A 13553-nucleotide genomic window follows, 5' to 3' on the forward strand; every position below is an offset into this window, starting at 1 on the left:
TCTAGTGGCTGTGGCATATTTTCCTGCATTTGCCAATGTTCGTTCCTTGTTGGCTTCTCTTATCAGTTGCCCCTGACCAAAATACTGTTAGCAGCGGCATTGGTGGAACTTTTTTTTCATAAACTTTTGCCTCTTTCTGCTTTTTCGTTTAGCAGCAGATTCATATAGTGCAATTGATCACCGGTGATTTGCACATAACCACAGGATGTTGCAGGCGGAGACTGGAAGCGGGGTCCCCAGCTCTCAAGCCAGCAGCATCTGGCTCCTGCGCCACATCCTCTCCGCTTCCTTGAAACCTGTTATTTTTCCTTTCTCTCACTCCCAGTGCTTTACAAGGGACGGTACTATCTGGTACTGAGTACCTGCCCTTTTTAGGTTTCGCCTCGTCGAAAGCTGCGCACCACGCAGCTTTTCGGCGCAGGCGAAATCTAATGCTAGAACAGTGTGGCCTTCGTTCTGCCTCTCTCTTCCATTGACTAGCTCCCTAAATGGAGGCTAGCTATTGGAAGAGAGAACTGTCCGTCATTTCCCAAGGCGATTGGTGGGCGTTCTGCCGATTTTTTCCCTTTCCGCCCCTTTGAAAACGTCATCCGGCTGTGGGCGGGGTTTTTTTTTTTTTGTCGTCAAGGTTTGTTTTCGTCGTTTCTCTGAAGATGGCGGCCAAGCAGCAGCTTGCCTGCGAAGCTTCGCAGTTTGTGGGCTCAACGCACATTCCTGGCATTTTTGCAAATCGACGCCCACGTTAGCGGATACTTTCTGGTGGGATATCCCACAAGGTTGGTGCTGTTAAACTGTATAGACACAAGCTTGGATTGTTTTACTTGAAAGAGTAAACAATTACGTCTGAAAATAAATAATGCAAATGAGACGCACATCTTGCAAACGTTTTTATTTGAACCATCAAACCGGTCGACACAGAATCAGGAAACGTTATGAAATATGAATGAATATTCGTCGAAACACATCTAAAACGACCCGTGCATTGAGGTTACCTCAGGAAGACCTCCTCCGTGCCAGGGGGTGTGGCGCAGTCTCAGAGGACCGAGAGGCGCCCGCGCTGAGGTTTACGGTGTGTAAACTAGGAACGCTTTGGAGCAATACCTTGATTTCTCAGTCGCAAAAAACAAATGTGCATTTGCGTGTATAACAGAGGTGCCCTCTTGCTGGTGGCAGAGTGGCACACTAGGCACTCGCCTGAGTTTGCCTTGCTGCACAGCGGGCTCTGAAAACAAAGATTGGATACAGCTGCGTGTGACCCATGCGAGTCCCGCGGCAAAGAGAAATACTACAGCGTGAACATCAAGTTCAAACTGAGACCGGCCTCGGCGGGGGAGGGGGGGGAGAGGGGCTCTGAATGTTAGTCTTTTCTGTAGAAGGCACTCCTCGCCGTCACCCTGGATGGGGGGCGGCCTCTGTACACTTCAGAACAGCAGACGGGATGACTGCCGACCCGGCAGCGCCTGCACCAGCCGCAACAGATGGACGCGCACAAAGAGGACAACAGACCGTTCAAACAAAACAGTTTGTCTGAAGGGTCTGTGGCCCATTCAGCTATCACCGCCCCTCACCCGCCTACTACTACTGAACTCCGATTGTGCACCCAGCCCCTCCCACGATGCAGCCTTTAGGAGGCGGGGTCAAAGGGCGCCAGCTGGGACGGCTGGCGGCAGAGATGAAGAGCAATGCCAGTGCGACCCTTGGACTACCTGTCGGCGCCTCATCACACCTTGCAGCACTATCCTGCACATTAAAGCAGTGATATAAAACAGGTGGCACCAGCTTAAATTGTGAAGAACCGCAACAAAAATGTCATATTTAGAACTGCGCCGGAACAAGAAAGATTCTCTTTACTGTATCAAGAGGCAGGGAACCGATGGGAAGTCACCCACCATCTGATGAAGATGAAAACTGCATGGTGCTGCGCACGCGGCAGTTTCCACAGCTGCATCACGTGGTGACTATCAGTTTAGGGGCACTGGGGTTTAGAGAGTCTCTAAATGCCACTGCTGTCACTACTACTGCTACAAGTGTCCGGGATTATGATGTAGATGCCACCTCTATTAAGTAACAGGTTCTTCTTTTTTTAATATAGCGCAGTGCTATATTAGCTCCTAGACTCCGAGGGAGTTCAATAAGACATAACAGATGCTACTGGTACCAAACTTAATGTGCCGACTTAATCACCCCTGAGCGGCGGTCGAATCAGTCCACTCGGGACTCAAACTAGCGACCTACAACTTACATCTCTGCAGCAGGAGCCTTGATCCACTGAGCTGTCTCTCCAAGTAATATAATAAAACATTATTGCTGCGTCACAAAGCAAGGGATTGCAAGGTGATCGCAACCACCGAGTCTTAATTGAATGATGTAAAGCGCGTCAGTAAAAGGTAAGACATTCGCCTACTTATGTCATGTTAGCGGATTGTATAGCGCTCTACTGCCATTACTGTGGCTCCGAAGCGCTCTCTTGAGTGAGTACATTCATGCCCTGGGCTTGTGGATTCCAGTGACCGATGGAATGTGTGCTGAGATGCAGAACCCAGAGAATACAATGGAAACCATCACCCCATGTCACGTGTCGTGTTGCGCGTGACTGATGCTGCTCAGACGTCAGGGTAGCAGTGCTACCCCTGGCTCACCCTCTGCTACTCCTGGCACTGCCCGGACAGCTCTGGCTCGGACTCCGCAATGCCAACCCGGGGGAAGAAACGTGAATGGGGCTCTGTGGGGGGGCAATGTCACTTTCGAAGTTCCCGCCTCTTCTTCCTTAGAGATCCCATTGCACACAGGATGCTGTGTGCTGAGAGGAGCTGGGAAGGGCAGCAGGTGGGAGGGAATTTTAGAGCGTCAGCAGGGTGTTCTGAGGAGGGACACAAGCAGCGAGCCTCACCTCTCTGCTCCGAACGCCACAAGGGATAGTGTTAGTACAGGGGACTCCAAACAATGCCAGGAAATCCGCTATTTCTATCCAGGCTTGTGTTGTTGCTGCCTAATGCACGGCAGCCCTGCAGCTCGTGCCCTTTACCAGAGCAGCTGCACGAGCTGCAGGGCCAGCAGTTGAGCGGAGGCCTGGCAACCCCCAGCAGCCCCCAGTAGCTGCAGGCTGTGCTGGAGGTGCACTGGCACAGCGGAAAGTGTGCCCCTGGTTACAAGGATACTCAGCAACGCCGAGGTTCACTGAGGCGCTGTGTCAACGCTGCCAGCAGGCCCCAGTCAGTAGTATACTAGTGAGGGTGTTACAGAACAGTCAGTGAGTAGAAAGGGCGCGGATGGCCTGAACTGAGTGCACTGGCAGACAGGCCTACTGACATCATGGTGTGCTGCAGGTGGAGACCAAGGCTACTGGAGATATGAAACTGACCACAAATAAAGGGGTGTTGTGGGCGAGGACTGATGAGCACCAGCAAAGTACTGAAGGGGCCCAGTACATGAAGAGGAAGTAGTGCCGCGAGGTAGGCTTGAGGTGCACGAGCAGCACTATGTAGGGTCCTACTACATTATCCTTCGAACATTGGCAACAACATTTAACACTTAATTTAGGCTGAAGATCTGAGTTTTAATCTTGAGGACCCAGATAGGTCTCCAAAAACAGCTACGCCGAATGGAAAATATACCTTTGAAAACGGTTTACTTATTAATTAGACTAAAACAAAAATAATGTAATTTGGTAAAATAAGGTCAAGATCCACCTGGATAAGGAGATCGAACACGTTGTACATATATACACACGCATACATACAAAACTCACATGGTCGCTACATATGGAACGGATCAAGAATAGATTGAAAACTGCTGCCAGAGACATGGGGGCAGATTTATGTCGGACTTGCGCCACGTTTACGCCGCCGTTGCGTCACGCAATGGCGCGGAAACGTGGCGCATTCCTGCGACTATTTACAACGTGACGCATCTAGGCAGATGCGTCACGTTGTAAAGCCCTGCGCCATATGAAACCTGTGTCAGGTTTCATGTGGGCGTTCTGTCGCAGGGTGGGCGTTCCCTCGTAGGAAAGCCCCGTAAAACTGACGCAGTGAAATCTACAAGATTTCACTGAGTCAGTTTTACGACGCTGCTGGGTCAAATCCTTACGCCTGCTTGAAGCAGGCGTAAGGAGTGATGCACCACGTTATGTATGGGTGGCCTCTGTACATTGCAGGAGTTGCGTTGCACTTGCGACGCTACTCCAGCAATGCGCCGCCCGTACACCACAAGATGCGTCACGCATCTGCCCTTCCTTGCACCATGGTGCGCCGCATTGTAAATGCAGCGCATCTGTGGTGCCGCAAGGATGGAATTGCGTGACGCATCAGTTCTGGCGCATCCCTGTTGATTTGCAGAGATGCGCCAGAACTCATAAATCTTCCCCGTAGTGCATTTTGCATATCTATGGGGGCGTTTAGGTGGGGGGTGTCTGCAATGGGTTCGATGCTAACAATCTATAAAATTATTTTATATGGGGGAAATATAATTAGTAAACACACCATGGAGGTCCTAAATATAACTGTGATGCTAACTATATGATACATTTATTTTACAGACTTTACCTCCACATGCTATGATCATACTAGAGTTTGGTCTTACTGAATTAGTGTTTTAAATAACAGTTTATTTATGTGACTGTCAGAATGCATCTTTGCATAATCTGGAAATTAATCAGACAGGATCTAGAAATATGCCCAGTCGATCGAGTGATTATAATGGATTTGGTGCCAAAACTTCTACTATGAAATTATCCGCTTCCTATGATAAAAACTCTAGCGACAATCCCTAAGATGACCATAAACTGCTTATCAAAAAGAACATGAAGTCGGTATCAAATGAAAGTAATTTATTTAGTGTAACAAAACAAAATCATTTTCATTACACACATGAAACTTTTATGAATAAGAGACAACCCTATTTAGATTCCAATTTAAATAAGAGGGTAAAAAACGTTTCTAGGTTTTAGACTAATATATTGAAGTTTGAGGAGTCTTGTAACAAGACTGGGAATAACAATATGCAATGCTGCGTGTGTAATCTATTTCCTGAAAAAAGTAGAACATGTCCTTTGCTTATGTCTTTAAACAGGATTTGAGAAATACATTTCTGAACCCCTGTTGCAGCAGGCAGGTACAAGGACAGTGAATGACACGTCTCAGTTCTGTTTTGCCGGGAGCTCTAACAAATGTATTGAGTTTCTTACCAAAAGTTTTTTTTTGTTGGTAGAGCTGCACCTGAAGGCCCAGTCTAAATAAAACTATATTTGGGGCAATGTACATAATTTTAAGAATTTGGATTTTAATTGATGTTGGATTGCAAGTATCAGGTTGGTTTATTATTCAAGACCGTGTATTGTATTGATTTTTAATATAAATGACACGATAACAGTTTACCTACTACATGAACAGAAAGTAGTGCTGAGGGTCAGAATGGGGGTCATTGGCACAGCTGGGAGCGTGTTCCAGTGCAGAAATGGCAGATGTAGATGAGGACCGAGGGTGCAAGATTAGTTGTGGTATTTCAGGTCAAGATTGAGGTGCATGTGCAAAGTAACAAATTCATGTACAGGTATCAGTTATTCGTGCAGGTATGGGCTGAGCTATGGGTCCTGAGTCGAGTCATGGAGCTTTTCAGAGCTATGGAGAGGTCTTGGACGTGGTTCTTCCATCGCATGGCTTGGGGCCTGAAGAGGAAGGAATTTTGTGTCGGCCTGCATTTCTGCCATGAAACCTAGCAGCGCCCTTTTCTGGTTTTTAAAAACAGCTCCATTTTAAAACGTAGTACAGCTGCCTCTGCCCTTTATCCAAAGTCTGCTTGTTTATTTTGAAAAGGAGGGGATCTGCACTTCTCAAGAGAGACATAATAATATTAACTGGAGGTTACCACACTTCTCAGAAACAAGCAAGTACTCTGATACAGAGTATATGCACTTTTATTGTCCCATTTCAAGCACTGCTCACTCCCTAATACTTTATTTCCTCCCCCAACGCCAGCCAATGCCATACTACAATTGCGCAAGGTTTCCAGAAAACAGTAGCCAGATGGCCGCTTGCCTGTGCTTATGTGACCCTTACAATGTATATCTCAGGCTTTCTGGGAACGGTTTAATTCAAACAGTATATTTAAAGCCTTGCTGCGGTTGTCTGCTTGCTTAGATGATTTGTGTTTCACCATTGTGCCGCCTGGCCACTTTAAAACGCCCTACTGCACTGTGAATATATATAAATACAAAAATGTTTAGTGAAATTCACAAAGTACGGACAGTCACAGTAAACACAGCAGACAGCATGCCCCAGCGAGTGCACATGAAGATTATGCTTTCTTGGATCCTAATTTACAGAGATTGTGATTACCAGCCCCATCCACTTCCAGGTGGCAGACGTTCACTCGTATTCCAGAGCGAAGGGGTGCATTCAATGGCCCCCGACATTACTCAGACCTCCGCCAAATTCACGCTGTGCTCTCTAATTAGTGCTTGTAAGGGATCACTGACAGAATATCGACATAAAAAATATTGAGGTACAAAAATATCTATGCAAAAATATAATTGTCCAGAATATCGAAGTCCTATCTACATAATGGTAAGTACAAAAATATCGAAAAACAAATATCGTTGTCTAAAATATCGTTGATAAAAATATCATTTTTTTTCATGTTTAAAAAATAATGTAAAATAAAGAAAAGAATGCATATAATTAAACAAAACATAGAATTATTAGAACATATTTAAAATTATAAGTATTACATATAAAGTAAAAAAATACATATATATATAAAATATAATACATATATGTACCTAATAATAAAAAATAATTATTTTATTAAATTATAAATTATTAGAAATATATAAAAAATTATAAATACATTTATATATATACACATACACCAATAACATAAAAATAAACATAAAACATATATATATATTAAATTAAAATATTTCAATATTTTTAATCTTTTTTAAATACATTTTGCACTACATTAACCGAAACAGTAGAGAAAATATTGGATAGCGGAGATGTAAAAATTACTATTCCCACTCCAGTTAGAGCAAAAGTAGGGAAAGTATTAGATAACGTAGGGGTAAAAATGACTATTCCCACTCCAGTGAGAGCAACAGTAGGGAAAGTGTGGATAGCGGTGGGGTAACAATTACTATTCCCACTTCAGTGAATGCAACAGTAGGGAACGTGTTGGATAGCGTAGAGGTAACAATTATTACTCCAATTCCAGAGAGTGCAACAGTAGAAAAAGTGTTGGATAGCGTAGGGGTAAAAATTACTATTCCTACTCCAGGGAGTGCAACATTAGGGAACGTGTTGGATATCAGAGGGATAAGAAATATTATTCCCACTGCAGTGAGTTCACCAGTAGGAAAAGTATTGGACAGTGTAGGGGTAAAATGTACTATTCCAACTCCAGAGAGTGCAACAGTAGGGAAAGTGTTGGATAGCGAAGAGGAATAATTTACTATTCCCACTCCAGTAAAATAATTCAAAATAATTAACACACAAAAATGTATTTAAATGTTTTTACGTCCCACCATATTGCCCTATACATGACACCACCAATGTTGTAAAACATAACACTAGTAACATAATTAATTACTATTTAATGTATTATTTAAAATTAACAAACAATTTAAAAACAATGAATATTAATTTAATTCACATAATAAACAGTATAAATCAATTTAAAATAAATGTTACAAATCATTTTTAAAAACTTAATAAATATAGAAATAAAATGACTACCCAACCTACTCCCCCATCAACACACAACCCACTCTTAAAAAAATCACACAAATACCATAATTAATTAATAATAATTATTACTAACTAATTAATAAATCATTCATATATTATTTATCACAATTTTCAATATACAATTTTAAATACATAAATATTAAATAATTAAAAATATAAATAAATTATTATTAAATTACTTCCCACCCTACTCCCCCATAAACCCAAAACACGCTTATAAAAAAAGTTACACAATTTACATATTTACCAGTTATTATTATTAATTAACAAACAATTATTAACACATTAATAATACATTATTTTCTACAATTAACAATATAAAATAATAAATACTTAATTATTAATTAATAGAAATGATTAATGAATGAATCATAATTAAATTACTTCCCACGCTATTCCCCTAGAAACCCACAACCCGCTCAAAAAAAATAACAAAATTACTATATTTACAAAATAATTAATAATAATTACCAACCAATGAATAACTAATTGATAATACATTATTACCACAATTAACAATACAAAATATTAAATATAAATTAATAAAAACATATGAATTAATTAATTATAATTAAATTACTTCCCACCCTATTCCCCTATAAAGACACAACCCACTACGGAATAAAAACACAAAATTTACTTTAAAATATATTAATAATTTCTAAAACGTATTATTAAATGTACTATAAGAAATAACTTCCCACCATATTCCCCTATTAAACCACTACCCGCTATGGAACTAAAATGCAAAATGTACTTTAAAGAATATAATATCTTCTAAAAATGTAATACATGTATTTAAAAAAATATACAATACTTATCCAAAAATATAGAACACATACATTTAAAATACATACTAAAACACATAGCGTGTACTCGACCCCAAGGTATCAGAGAGCTTTGCATGAGCACTAGTTTTGTTACAGACGGACATATTCATTTTTAGGCATGGGGAGATTAATTGTTTGCCCAGAATCACAAGATGTTTAAGCCACCCGCCAGACTCAAACTTGGTTCCCTAGCTTCAAAGTCAGACACTCTAGCTCTCAGGTGGCCCAAATGAGGATACAGAGTGGGTTAGATTACAGTGCACATGGTCAGTTCATCGTTCTCTAATTGAAAATACATTTTGCTTCTCCTTCCCCAGGCAAACCATTAGCTCACTCTGCCCTGATTATAGAGCCACAAGGTAGCTACCTAATTTTATTAGCAGTTTTGTGAAGCGTTGCACATTGCCTACGTACTATGTAAAGAGCACATTCAGTTATACATAGAAGTAAAGTAATACATAAAGAGCACATTTACTCATTTATCCAGTTACAAACATACGCATCGATTTTTGTGTTTTATTTTAAATCGAGACCTTCTATTAACCCACAGATCTTCCTTGCTAGCTTCTCAATCAACACAACAATACCTTGTATTTATGTTTTTTGTTTCTCAGGGGTCTTTTTCTTCCATTTCAAGTGGTGGGTGTCACTAACTGAATGTACTCCTCTTAAGGTGTTGACTCGGTCTGCAGTGATGGGATTTGAATCTATATGTTTCAGGTTGTTTATAGCGCTCTGAAGCATATGTATTAACCCACTGAGCAGAAACCTGTAGGGTAGCTCATAGTGCATGTGTAAAAACCTGGGGCCTCATTTATGAAAGCCTTGCGCCACCGGTGCGTCACTTTTTCCCATGTTAAAAGTGACGCACCGGCGGCGCAAGGCCTTCATAAATAAGGCCCCTGGAGATAAAGGTTGGGATCCTGGCAGAGCTCATGTAGAGTTTCATCTTTCTAAGGTTGATTACATCAGTACCATTAACAGGAACATTTATCAAACATATTAGGACAGCAGCCAGAGTCCATTCAGGTTGTCTTTGTGCTATGTAAATATTGGCTACAACCATGGCCCACCGATGGTGATGCACAGCAGCTTGTGAAATCATCAAGTTCAGTATTCTAGTCAGCGTCTCCTTGGATGGTGGAGCTGAGAAAACTGGGCAACAAAAGTGCTTTTCTGGCGGGATCGTGTTTTTTCCCTGACCATTTCTCAGTCTCTTTGAGCAGAGTCACTCTTCCAGAGCCACTTTGCCCAGTTCCTGTCAGATCTGGCTCTCGCAAGCGTGAGTGTGCCTTTCTAGCTAGTCGAATAAAATATTTTGCAGTCCCACCCGGTTACCTTACCAGATTGCTTTGTTTTTTATGGGTTGCTGCAGCGATAACGGTTTCCTGGCACCAGTTGTCAGATTTACGATTTTATTTACATTAATGCTGCCAGCATCTCTTTTCCCCTATTACGTTTTCATTTTTGGGACTTTCTAAGCAGACTCTAGACTAGAACCAGATACAATTAAGAAACAGCCCCTGAGAGTTAAAGCTTTTCACACATCATTGAGAATGACCCACCATTGGTTGAAACAAGTCGCTTATAACAATATTTGCTAACATAACACACTATTCCTTGAAGAGCAACTAAATACATTTTTATTCAGACAAATGTATACTTCATTAATGCTACGTCATTACACCCCCTTACTTTCCTTGCTTTTTATTTGTTCCTGTGCTTGCCTCTTACTTTTCCTCCATTTTTATTGGCTCTAGCATATTTTCTTGCATTTACCAATGCTTGTTCCTCTGCTTCTGTTAACAGTTTTCTGTAGCCGATATACTGCTGACATCCACTTTGGTGGAACTATTTTTTCCTAAAGTGTTCCCTCTTTCTGCTTTTTAACTTTGACATGCCCGTTGCTTTTGCTGTGCTTGTGAAATCTCTTTCATTCATTATAGTTTAAAAGGGGGATATTATCAGCTCCCAGTGCCGAATTACTGTTTGCTTTTGTGTGGAACTTTTCTTTTGTTGTTAACTTCTCCTTGCTGCATGCATTACAATATGCTTACTATAGCTGTTCACACTGTTTAAGCCCTATTCATTGTCAAGATAAGATCTCTTTCCCCAGAAAAGGCAGACATCTTCTAACAGTATGCTGGAATGCTTGCTTTTTGTTAGTTAGTTGTGTAAAGCAGAAGCTTTAGTCTTAAAATGTTTATGACATTTCCTATTCATGATCAGTACCTTTCTTTGCACTTTGAAGGTATTATCAGATACATTTTTTTCAACTTAACCTATTTTGTCATTATCATTTTATTCTAAATGTTGTAATACACATTGTGCGTGAATAAGTTAATATACAAGAGCTATGCTATATTTTATTACTAAACAGGCAGCCACAAGAACAGTTACCTTGCAGACAACAGGGTCATGATTTGAATGGTGCAGCAGGTGCAGGAGCACCAGGCCCAAAAGTTGTGAGAACTCTAAACACATAATATTGCTATTACATCAATTCATTCTATTATTTCCATCTTTCATTTCATATTCAGCACAATATATTGCCTTTTTTGTACATAAACACAAGTCATAACACTTTAACAGACTTTCTATAGCTTACATCGTACAACTACTCAGCAAGCTACAAATTACAACATAAAACATCTTATTATTAATAACATAGGCGAAACCTAATGCATTTATCAATGCTTGTTTCTACCTCTAGCTACAGCTTCCCCAATTTAACACAGCACTCAATTGTGGGCAGACTAGAACTGGGTGGAATGCCTTTGCAGTAAGTAAAATTTCAGGTTAGCAGGTACAGTAATAGATAATGAACCTTCTAAGTGCTGCGGGCGGTCTGACGGATCTGTTCGATAGCTTGCGGGCGAGCAGGAAATGGCTCAATCGCTGGATGTGTACTGGAGCGGGGCTCCAAAATTTTAGTGTGAATGTGTTACACCCGCTTCTGGGTCCACCGGACCTTCCTTGGGGTTCTCTTTACAGCGCCTGACCCAGCACCTGCCGAGTCAGTTCATCCCTGTCCCACTTTGGACATGGGATCTCTGACTTGATTGAGATCAACAGGCATCAGTTTCAGGCATACAATCTTATGTCCTTATGATGATCCCTTATTTCAGACAACAGAGGTCCGTAGGGTTAAATTATCAATAGGACAGATACATATATAGACTCCAATCAGTACTATATTTTGTTTTCAGTACCCAGCCGGGCCTGAAAATTTATTTCAAGATATCAACAAGTTTAAAAGACCCTCAGAGAGATCTGGTGCAAGCATTGATAGGGTACAAGCCTGTACCTATCCAAAAGTACATTAAGAAAGGAATAAAAAATAGGCAAGAAAGCAAGAGAAAGAGGGTAAAGAATATCAGGCAAAGAGAACATGGGAGCCAATTGTCCCTTGCATCAGTGGCATATTTGCATGGCAAGTTAAGACAACAAATTCATGTAACAGTTTCAACACTGTGGTAAGGTTACAGAATTTGGCAAAGTGTCGACGACGTTCCGATCCCCGGCTCCTAATGAACTGGGATCATCATCAGGACATAAACATTGTTTTGCCTGTATGTGCTTTTTCTATGCTGATGGTCCTTACGAGTCTCCTATGGGCAGGGAGACAATGTAGGGTGGAGGCTGATGCCTCGGTTTTCCGTTATACTAAATATAGTATGGTGGCCATCGGTTCCTTAACCGTCTATGGCTTTCCGCTGGAGTAGGTCAGTATAATAAGTGACCCTTTAAGATGCGGCGCTGGATGTAGTTTCTTCTGGATGAGACAATGCTTCTTCATTCGGGATTCGACTGAAGAACGGGCGGTGTGCGCGATGGCCATCCGCCGGCTTCCCAAGATTGCCAAATTCTGTAACCTTACCACAGTGTTGAAACTGTTACATGAATTTGTTGTCTTAACTTGCCATGCAAATATGCCACTGATGCAAGGGACAATTGGCTCCCATGTTCTCTTTGCCTGATATTCTTTACCCTCTTTCTCTTGCTTTCTTGCCTATTTTTTATTCCTTTCTTAATGTACTTTTGGATAGGTACAGGCTTGTACCCTATCAATGCTTGCACCAGATCTCTCTGAGGGTCTTTTAAACTTGTTGATATCTTGAAATAAATTTTCAGGCCCGGCTGGGTACTGAAAACAAAATATAGTACTGATTGGAGTCTATATATGTATCTGTCCTATTGATAATTTAACCCTACGGACCTCTGTTGTCTGAAATAAATGATTGCCCAAGGTCCTTAGGTATTTATTTGGGTCCCCCTTGTTTGTAAAAATATACTTATGATGATCCCGGCACCTTGTGCTATGGGATCAAAACGTTGTCTGCTTTGTACACCTAGACACAATTATTATTGTTTTTTCATTGTAACGAGCTACAGTTGCTCTACGCATTTGCTTGGAAAATTATGTACTTTAAACTCAAGCATTTGTAAATGCCTGAGCCTTCTTCCCCCTTTTATGTTGTACGTTTTCCCACTTGAATATTGACTGTTTGTTTTAAGATATATTAAAGATTCCTTTCCCAGATGGGCAGACTTATCTAGATGTTAATGGATTTCTATATTAATTTCTATTTCCATCCGTGTTGTGAGCGACCATTGTCTATATAAAATACATGTACCTAAAGGTCCTTAACCTACCCAGATGTGGGTTCCTTTGTTCACATATACCACAATAGTTTTTTTTAAACATATTGTGCATATGTAATTTTAGTTATCTGTTAAGCACTCAAAAAACTTGTGATGCAGTGTCGCTAAAGAAAAATACACAAATTATTACATTGAGCAGGGGAAGAGCTTGTATTTCTGTGTGGCAAAGGAGTGAAGAGATCATGCAAGACAATAGTTTCAGACTAGAGGAACTTGTGGCACTGCAGTGGTACTTTGCTACTAATCAGGATAAGGCTTTGGGTTCTGATGTGGAATGAGAGGCCCGAAAGGTGGTCAATATGTATTAATTTAC

This window comes from Lissotriton vulgaris, chromosome 11, assembly GCF_964263255.1.
Source record: "Lissotriton vulgaris chromosome 11, aLisVul1.2, whole genome shotgun sequence".
In the NCBI taxonomy this organism is placed as follows: Eukaryota; Metazoa; Chordata; class Amphibia; order Caudata; family Salamandridae; genus Lissotriton; species Lissotriton vulgaris.